Source organism: Sinocyclocheilus grahami, unplaced genomic scaffold (genome assembly GCF_001515645.1).
Source record: "Sinocyclocheilus grahami isolate Dianchi unplaced genomic scaffold, SAMN03320097.WGS_v1.1 scaffold834.1, whole genome shotgun sequence".
Classification (NCBI taxonomy): domain Eukaryota; kingdom Metazoa; phylum Chordata; class Actinopteri; order Cypriniformes; family Cyprinidae; genus Sinocyclocheilus; species Sinocyclocheilus grahami.
In genome coordinates, this window is record NW_015506013.1 from 153,687 (window position 1) to 163,895 (window position 10,209).

General features: G+C 42.6%; 1 long non-coding RNA gene across 1 annotated transcript in view; it reads right to left on the reverse strand.

Annotated features, from left to right (window-relative positions):
* LOC107562712 (uncharacterized) overlaps positions 1–3,312 on the reverse strand; it is a 13,917-nt gene extending 10,605 nt beyond the window's left edge. The window contains exon 1 of the long non-coding RNA XR_001606018.1: positions 3,229–3,312. This is a non-coding gene — a long non-coding RNA (uncharacterized lncRNA). The remainder of the gene's footprint in view (positions 1–3,228) is intronic.
* Positions 3,313–10,209: the final 6,897 nt, after the last annotated feature.

Genomic DNA, 10,209 nt, shown 5'->3' on the forward strand with positions numbered 1-10,209 from the left:
AGCAACTCGAGGCAGTTGATGTGCCAGTGCAGTTGGGGCCCCGTCCAAACCCCTGACACTGCAAGCCCGTTGTACGTGGCCCCCCAGCCGGTGGTTGAGGCATCCGTGCAAACCACAGCATGCCTGGAGACCTGCTCCAGGGGCACTCCTGCCCGGAGGAACGCAAGGTCTGACCACGGGGTGAAGGTTTGTCGGCAGGCCGGTGTCACTTGGACCCGGAAGGTGCCGCTTTGCCACGCCCACCCGAAGGCCCAACAGGCTGAGGTGTGAAAGCACCAAGTCCCTGTGCTCGCACAACTAATCCTGAGACTGAGCGAGTATGAGCCAATCATTGAGGTAGTTGAGAATGCGAATGTCCTGTTCTCTCATGGGAACAAGGGCTGCCTCCGTAACTTTCGTAAAGACACGGGCGACAGGGACAGCCCGAAGGGCAGGACCTTGTACTGGTATGCCCACCCCTCGAACGAATGGCCTGTGGCGCGGAAGGATCGAAACATGGAAGTACGCGTCCTTCAGGTCAATCGCTGCGAACCAATCTTGGGGACGGATACACCTGAAGATGCATTTCTGCGTGAGCATCTTGAACGGGAGCCTGTGAAGGTCCCGGTTCACAACGCGCAGGTCCAAGATACGTCTCAACCCACCTCCTTTCTTGGGTACAATGAATTAAGGGCTGTAAAACCCCGACTTCATATCGGCTGGAGGAACCGGCTCTATCACGTCCTTCGCCAGTAGGACTGCGATCTCTGCACGCAAGACAGGGGCATCTGCTGCTTTCACTGACGTAAAGTGGACGCCCCTGAACCTGGGAGGGCGCCGGGCGAACTGAATCGCGTAGCCGAGCCTGACGGTTCGACGGAGCCATCGAGACAGGCTGGTTAGCTCTAGCCAGGCTCTCAGACACCGCACAAGTGGCATCAACGGAACTACAGGCGTACCCGCAGTGGGACAGTGCGGAAGAACGCAGGGACCCAGCCCAGGCGTCTCTTTGCCGGTCCGAGGCGGGGTCTGGGTGTGTGTAACACTGACCTGCGTTTGAGCAGAGGGTACGTGGGTAGTCCGTTGGTTTGTCCTCCCGATCCGCCCGCTGCTGCTCACTGGCAAGAGAGAAGGGTGAGTGTGATACGGCTCTGGATCGTCCACAAAAAAGGAAACAAAAGATTCTCCGCCCGGCCCTCCTCCGGGGGAGGGAGTGGTGCCTTCACCACCTCCTGAAGAGCAACTTCCTCCATCTCTGGGTCGCTCGTCTCAGGGCCGCTTGCTCTTTCGCTTACCGCCAGGTCTGGCAGGGGCCTGGACGGGCGGGGCGGCTGCCCTGCGACCAGCTCCACAGCGCATCTTTGCTGGAGGCTGCTGCGAATGCTGTGCGGGAGCGGGGGCGGCGGCCGGGGCAGGCTGGGGCGCTGCCACCAGCGGCCGGGTGGAGGCAGCAGCTGCACGCCGGGGCAGGATGTGTTTGATGACCTCAGTCTGCTTTTGGGCAGCAGAGAACTGCTGGGCGAAGTTCTCCACTGTGTCGCCGAACAGGCCGGTCTGGGACACAGGGGCGTTTAGGAAACGTGCCTTGTCCGCCTCGCGCATGTCGGCCAGACACAGCCAGAGATGGCGCTCCTGGACCACCATAGTGGACATCGCACAACCCAGAGACCGCGCCGTAACCTTCGTCACTCGTAGCGCGAGGTCCGTCGCGGTGCGGAGCTCCGCGAGAACTTCCGGGTCATCACCACCCTCGTGCAAGTTCCTCAGTGCCTTGGCCTGGTGTACTTGCAGCAACGCCGAAGTGTGTAAGGTGGACGCAGCTTCTCCACAAGCCGTATACGCACTGCCGATCAGAGCCGACGAGTGCCAACAGGCTCGGGAGGGGAGCAACGGTTTGCCCCACCAAGTGGTAGCGGCATTTAGACACAATTGCATCGCAACAGACCGCTCCACCTGGGGAACTCCCATATACCCCCTCGCTGGACTCCCATCAAGGGTGGTGAGGGAGGATGAGCCACCGGGGCGGTTTCTGGTAGTAAAAGGTGCCGTCCATGACCCAGTGATCTCATCATGCACCTCCGGGAAGAAAGGCACTGGGGTGGGGCCCTGAGAACCAGCGCGGGCCACCCCGAGAAACCAGTCGCTGGTCGCTGGTTCGGGCATCCCCTTCCTTGTAGGAGGGGAATTCCTCACCGTGACCGTGAGACCAGTCCGCCCACTGCCAGAAAAAGGGTACCCCCGGCTGCCACCAGAGGAAACCCCAGATCTAGGCAGTGGCACGGACACTCCGCCCACTTGCAGGTAACAGAGTCTGGTCCGCAACTCCGAGATGGTCATACCCCCGCAATAGGAGCATGAGTCATCCACGAAAGCCGCCTCAGCGTGTTTCACGCCTAGGCACGAGAGGCAGCGATCGTGACCATCACCCGGCGCCAGGTAACGACCGCACCCAGAAACACACGGGTGGTAAGACATCTTTAAAAAGACGCGTCTTCAAAAAGACGTTCCACCCGTGAAGCTCTTTTAGTATGGAAAATTGCTCTTTCAGTGCGCTGAATCTTCATTTATATTCGTAATAAACTCCTCTCCGAGACCTCACGACACACCCTCTGTTGTTTTCTTTGTTTAATCAGCCACATAATTGTAATTGTAGGTGCACTTTATTTCATCTAAACCTCCTCACCTGTAAATTTAAAATCAATCCCTAATTGAGATTTAAATCCGAGTTTAAAATTACGGAGCAACAGGATTAAAGTTAATCTATTTTAAATATAAATTAAATCCAGGATCAAGATGATGGTTTAAATGTAAACCTGCTTATTTTTAAACAAGGTTTAAAGTTTGGCGCAACAGAATTACTAGATAAACCTTGATTTAATTTAGATTTAAGATTAATCCTTATTGGTGCAACACACGTTTTCCTCATTTTTGAATGAATAAAAGAATGAATCAATCAATCAATAAAAGATTAATTAATTTAATTGTTTTTCTCAACTGTAAATAAGTGCAGTATGATAACTGTAAAAGAGACTCAATTAAACAAAGCATCATAAATATCAATATAGTTAGCAAACAATATACCTACAAGTACCTGTCCCACCAGCGAAAATATTATGAATCATCTTAATGTAACACTAGAAGACAATACACAAAATTCACACACACTATACATGGTGACAAGGTCGGTGAGTGTGATATTGCTTATATAAAACAGTTCACTAAACAAAATGTCAATATTGGGTACCTTACATTTTAGACAAAGTATTGCCAGTTTCTTGGTATATTGCCTGCTTGGCCCTCGTTTTTCCAAACAAAGCCACGGCATAATTGAGCATCTCTCAGCAAGTGGCGTTTACTTCCTGAATGTATTAGTGTTGGTGAACAAATCTTTTCAATTAATGATTCAATTAATCACTCAAGACAGCCACTTGTTTGGTTCCTGCATGAATTTGTGTTGTTGAACAAATCGTTTGTTTGTTCCTTGTTTGAACTAATCATTTTAATAAATGAGTCAATGACTCACTCATAAGACATTAACTTGTCGCCACCTATTGGTGTAACTATGTAACTGGCAGAAAGAATCACTGATAAATTCCCACAGAGCTGCTGGGCTCACTCAAAGCAAAATATAACTTAGAACTGATGTATAATTAAGGCTTTAACTAATATTTTTTCAAACTTAGTGCATCCACAAAAAAAAAAACACACACTGTAATGCGCAACAAACAGCGGAAAGACAGCTGTAAATACAGTCAAATAAATAAACTTAGCATATTGATCTACATCCCAGTCTCTGCTGAGCATCAGGGTTTCCATCAATAAACAGTTCCGGTGGAATGCCTTGCAACGGTGAATGCCCTGAACCCAGGGGCACATGCTGACAGGAAGTTACTGAGGGGAAGCTGCTGTCTGCCTGGTAAGGACTGAAAAAGGTTATTGGAATTGCAGGGCCCCCAGGGTAATTATCATTGGCCCACGAGATGGTTTGCAGTGCAGCGTGTGAGGACATGTACCTTAATTGGATCATGCTGCAATCTCTCAAAGCTTTACAGAGGCCTGGTTGTCGAGGTAACAGAGCTCAGGAGAATGTAAAAAAAGGCGGATAACACATCCACTAGCCGATCTTTTCTATGGCTGTGACTTACAGAAACTGTTTGTTCAGTTTTTTTTTGTTTCCAAGCAACTCATAAATGATGAGAGCTTGGCTGTCTCAAGTCAGAAAGTAGACTAATTTATTCTGGATCTTTTGCAGTTTGCTGATTTAAAAAAAAAATCAAATGATTCCAGATGTTGACATGGCATCCGCATATTGTGCATGGTCAGCTATGTAAAAAAATAAGAACTGCCATGGATTTCTTCAAGTTTTAAAACATTGATTCTTGTAAAACTCAAATTTTGAGAAAACATAAGCCGACAACAACGAGGGCAGCCTGAGAATTACATAAGAAATGTGTAATCTACAAACACTTGGCTTTTGAGGATGCCTAACAAGCAAAAGAAAATAGAGCATATATGATTGGCAAGTTCACGAACTGTTTACATAGTCAACAGCTTAGAGATTAGCTAAGAACTGAGTTATAAAATTCAGCAGATCAGCAGCATAGATTTTTAACCATGAATTCTACATCCTTCAGAAACATAGTATTATGAAATCAACATTATAATTTGAGTTTACCCATACATATTTGTATTTTAGATGCATAATTCTTATGCCATAAAGTGCCTTCTTGATAAGAAATTCCAAGGTGAACCCTTAATATATTAAACTTTACCTTTTTTCTGTCCACTTTTTGCAAGTTATGGAAGTGTCCTACATTGCCGAGGTTGCAGGAAGGATTTTTCAGTGCTTTGAATACCAAAGAGCATTGCTCAGAAAAAAAAAATCTGATATGGGAAGGTAACCAGTGCTTATGAAGTGCGCTAACTGCCTGAGCCATGCAGTCTGAGGGGTAAAATTGTCAAAGACGTGGAGATCAATAAAGTAATCTCACTCATCGCTACAGCTCTGGCCCACGATAACACAGCATAAGGCTGTAGTACAACAGCAAGGAAAGCAATTATAACTCTTCGAGGAAATTGACAAGTCCCATGTGGAGAAATGATAGCCGTTAAAAGGATGAAAAGGGCAAAAGTGTGAGGAGACCGATACCTAGCCGCCATTTCCTCCCTCCCCTGCCTACTCTAGTAAGCACTCTTCTCTTTGATGTAAGCCTATTACTGGGATCACAACACTAGGCTCTGTAAGTTTTATTATTTGTACTCCGCTTATGTGTATTAAGGTCTAGAGCTGCATCCTTGGACTCTCACTTATGGCAACCCATACCAATACAATTGGGTAGTTGTATATATGTTTCTGAAGAACCCTTTCTGAAGTATACTTCTTAAGACCAGACTCAACTTAAAAGTTTTGGGTTTTGTTTTGAGATAATGAATAGAATTCAATAGGGCAGTCAGTGTATGAATAAATGATTTACAAGAGGCTCAGCTTTTAAAAAGAATGTCTTTTGATTTGAATGATTTTTTTCTCATATATTGTTTAGGTGTACTTTTGTAATATCATGAAATGACAGTACTATACTTAATTTGATCAGTGTTGATACAGGCAGCAAGTGGGGGAGCTTTCTGTTAGTTGGGTGAAGAACTTGATTTGGTAAAAAGTGTTTATGAAAAAGTGAGTTTGCAACCTGAATTGAATGTGATTGGTTTAAAAAGACTGCGAACTGCAAAATAATGGCAAGAACACATTTTATCTCCATGGATATTAGATATATACCAAGTTCTATCATGAAACTCTAGATGGCGCAAGCTGATGGGTCCTTAAGGCAAACTAACTGGCACAAGCATTAAAGCTGATTGGTTCATGTTGCATATGCAGCCAATGATTCCAGCTCCACCTTCCCCAGCTCTACCTGTATATGTGCTTTGGGTTACTATATACAGTATGCTACTTGTGCAGCAGCAGTATGTCTTAAATACTCACAGGAGCGTATCGGCATATGTATTTTAAAATAGCAAGTACTTGTACTTCCTATGCAGCAGCAGCAATAATCTACAACAACAGCAATAACCAGCAGCAATTTAGCAGCAACGTAGCAGATCTATTCCGCCCAGACTAAATACATTAACATTGTCATATCCATTACCATGGAAAAATCTTCAGAGAGTTGTCATGACAGAACTATAAATATCTACAGACACATAAATACAAACATACGGCATAACCTAATTCACAAGCAAATGAGCCGTTTTCTTTTAATGAAACACTAAAACCACCCAAAAACTCAAAAGTGCCATTTTGAGAAATCATTTCAGTTGAGTGTTTAATTAATCAAGATGTGACTCACTGAAAGACCAGGTTATCATTGCTTTTAGTCATGTGTTGGGTCGCCATTGTAAAATGCGGGTCCTGAAGCAAAACCATTTACATAAGTACAGTATGCATCATTTACATTAAACAGACCCAAAAAGAAAAAAGAAAGAGACATGATTAAGTCAATGTAGAAGAATCAAATATTACAAGAGTACACCCCTTGTTGGGAAATCACTACAAAAGAGAAACTTTTAATCTTTTTTTTTTTTTCTAAAACTACAAAGACTCTTTCCTTTGAGATGACTTGATTTTATCTGTTCAATAGATCGGCCTACAGCACCCTAAACCACATCTTCATGCCTTCAATGGCAGTGCTAACTTTAAGTGGGTTATTATTTAAGCTGTACACAGAGAGGTACTAACGGAATTCATACCTCATGAATAATACAATACAGGGTTTTCCTCTTATTGAGAAATTGGAAAGACCAAAATGAATACACCATGACTGATTTGGGTGAGAGTCGGAGCTGAGAACCAGGGGCCCCTGCAGCAGAAGAAGAGAGCCAGGCAGCCACAAAACATGTCAATCTGTGAATTATTGATTAACCTGGAGAGTTATGACAAGGCAGCAAACAGACATTTTGAGCAACTGAGGTATCAGATGACATGCCCGTTACCTGCCGCCCCCACACAACACAACAGCCCAAACAAAATTCCACTTATGCAGCTGCGCTACTTGCCTGAATTACCAGCTCTTCAGCACCTACACCACATTAGCATTTGAATGAGTACATCAGAAATGGCAATAGAACAGAGAATTCACTGACACAGGACAAAAGAACTCATTCATAACAAACACATTTCCAGATGGAGTCATGCCTGCTGAGCTGTTCTCTACTTATTTTGGTCACTAAACAGAGAAAAGATGTGTTTCTCGTGCAATGTCGGAAGTTCTTGTTCTGAGGTCTGAACAAACACCTATACTTCTGAAAGTGTATTAAAATAAAGTATCTTATAGTTCTTCACAGCAACATTCGGCAGAGTGCAAATTTTATGATGACTTTCAGAAAGGGTATTTTGATGGAATTTCTGCGTTTTCATTTTAAATGTCGGCTAAGTAAGCATGAAATGAAAATTCACCATATCTAGTTTCTATATGCATGTTCTTGATTCATGTTTGACCTTTCTTTAAATTTGACAGTTTTTAATAAAGATGTCTTTTTAATAATTTATTTCACCATAATTTAGCATAATTGGCTACATGAATATAGCTAATAAAACACTAAATGTGTTGGTTTGTAGTATGTAAATTTGTTATAAAATGATACATCATTTGTCATGCCTTACCAACATTTTTTGTTTGGACAATAAAAAAAATCTTTACAGGTGCTTCAAAAGAAAAGATTCACACAAAAGGGATATTTCTGAAACCTATATGAATTTCTTTCTTCTGTGGAATAAAAAGGATGTATTTATAGCACGTACAAAATCCTGCTGTTATCACACAAAAAAACTGTTCTCATTCACTTTTCTCTGTCACTATTCACTTTCAGTGTATGGAAAAGAACAGCTGTCAAGCAAGTTTTTCAGTGAATAATGCATTTCATTCTGTTCTTCACACTGTTATTGTATGACTTTAGATGACTTGGAATGCAGTGTATAAATAGTGCATAACTCTGCAAAGTTTTCTTCCTCTTTGTAGCTGACAGTCCTTGGTCCCCATTCACGTTTATTCAAAGACAAAGAGTGGCTTGAACATTCTTCAAAACCTCTCATTTTGTGTTACACTGAAGAAAGTCAGTCATGGGTTTGGAACAACATGAGGGTGAACAACTGACCTTTTTTTTTTTTTTGCTGAACTATTTCTTAATGTACCAGTAAATCTCAAAGTTATGAGTCTACATACCAATAAACTGTTTAATAAGAACTCTACTGAAGTCAGCATTTGTCTTATTAGACAGTCACATATAAGCAAGTCTGAATCGATACTGAAGAAGAAGAAAAGTGTGCATGCAAAGTAATCTTGTGGGAATACTGGAGGCATTTTCTATCACTTAGTGCATTCGAAAGCACCTCTAGTCTTCAATTTCCCTCCGTTCATTGCTAAAGACATGGCTAAGCAAGACAGATATGTCGGGGAGTTTGAGTATATTACATTAACACATCACACCAGAAATATTCCTGATGCACTCCATCCCTCCCTAGTCACCATCAAAAATGTATCATGGAAGGTCTCCTCTTCTCTCTTTCAGGCTCTTCAACAGTAGTTTTTCATTATCTTCAAAAGCGAACATGGCAACACCCAAGGTGCACCAGAGTATGTTGGACCTCTGTAAGCCTGCAGTGATTTCAGCTCGATGACAGAATCATAAATTGGACAGATATCTGCCTGAGTACACTAATCAATTATACTGGTCTATCATCATAGAGAGAGAGCGGTTTATTACTTTATTAGACTAGGATTTCAAAGTGTGCTCCACAAAAGCTTAATTTCAAGAAGAAATGGGACAGAATAATAAACTCATGGGAAAATGTATACAAGCTATTTAAAAAACATGAATCTGCGGTTGTTGAATATCAAATTTTTGTGAGAAATACCAAGTTGAGCATTACCCAATTTTGCAACAGCTTTCCTGGTTTCAACATAATTTTAATCTATTAGGTTACAGAATGACCTAATGAATAAAGTGCACTTTCCCCATTGATGTATATGGCAAGTCCAACCTTTACTTTTTACTTTGTATCCAAATTCGATTTACAGGAACAGTGCACATTGATAAACATTCCTGTAAATGTGCCAGATTGGCTATTACAGCTAATTCACAACAACTGCAGTTATAGCTAAACCGTAGTTCTTGGGCAGGTTTTACAAAGACTTACATTTACTCATTTTGCATTCATTTAGCAGCTGCTTTTATTCAGAGCATCTCACATATTAAAATCTTAAGCAAAAACGTACAAAAGAGGAAAAACTGGTATAAACAGTATAGCGTCTGGACCACTCAAACACACAATATATATTTTGTTAGCTAGATTTAACAAATACTCTGTAACACCCCAGGAAGCTGAACAGGCCCCTGTTTCCATAGCAATGCTGACACCCGATACATTTACGACCTCCTGGAATTTAGGTGAAGAAAATCGCTTCCTTGCTCATAAGGAAAATCCACAAGGGAAGGACTTTTCTTTGCTAATTAAGTAATAGGAAAACCTTTCTTTGAATGAACACACATGATCCTTCAGGTCATTGGGTATATTATTGTCATCGTGTATTTTGTCTTTGAAATTGTATACTGTGATGCAGGTTTATAATCAAACACACTCCTGTCATCCTTTCACTATTTGTAATCCTACCTTGTCTAGTATCTATGAATTCGCCTTCTTATGATCGAAACAAGCGTGTATATTATATATTGGTACATAGGCAATATATATTAGGGTCCTGAGAACCTTTAGTAATTTCGATTCAAGTCCATTTGCAAATTACCATGCTTAGAGACAAAGGGTCGTAAAACCCTCCAGCAATTGCCACCTCCCGCTTGGAATTTCCATCTTTCTCATTGGACAAGCCCATCTTGAAAGACGGGGATCTTCTCCGACCTTAAAGGCCCTGCTCCAGGGACCCTCCCAGTCGGTGGTTTGTTGGAATTCTGAGAGGTGGTGAGAAAAACACTCCCGCTAACCCTAAGCTCGCGCCAGGCTTCGGCCTTACTCTGTCCCTTCATCAAGTTACTCTGACTCAAACTGGTTCTTTTCATCGACCCAAATTCAGCAAAGATCAACTGGAAACCTTAAGATTGCATCAGGAATCTCTTTCAGACAGACGAGACTCGCAAGTACCAAACTTAGTCTTATTAATTGATACATTAAGTATCAGTGACACCTTTTTACAAAGGTGTGCTTGAACTAAGAATCTGACG